Source organism: Canis lupus, chromosome 32 (genome assembly GCF_011100685.1).
Source record: "Canis lupus familiaris isolate Mischka breed German Shepherd chromosome 32, alternate assembly UU_Cfam_GSD_1.0, whole genome shotgun sequence".
Classification (NCBI taxonomy): domain Eukaryota; kingdom Metazoa; phylum Chordata; class Mammalia; order Carnivora; family Canidae; genus Canis; species Canis lupus.
This window is the reverse complement of record NC_049253.1, coordinates 22,754,427-22,754,843: the sequence shown is the minus strand read 5'-3', so window position 1 is coordinate 22,754,843 and position 417 is coordinate 22,754,427.

Below are 417 nucleotides of genomic sequence, written 5' to 3'. Positions count from 1 at the left end.
CTTTTCAATTATCCACTTTTTATAAATCTTGAGTGGATTTATCACTGAGAAACAAGCAGGCAATGCAACTACACATTTTGCTGTCTGTGCATGAATAACAGATGCGTTGTGACCAATCATTAACAGCCTTTGAAAGAACTGATGTGATTGGTCGTTGGTCATGATGTGCATCTGTTATTTACACACTGATTTGTCGACTGCAGAGCTAGCAGCAAAATCAGTATTGTATGTAATAAGAGCTGAAGTCCAGACCATTTTGGGGGGAAATGTGTTCCTTAACCATTATGACTGACATCCGTGCATGGTGAAATGGATGAAAACTAAGCCCTGCCTATATTGTAAACTTTTTTCTCAGTTGTAAATGATGTGAAATTATTCTAAGGCAAAGGGGGAGGAGGGAAGATACTGGAAACTAAA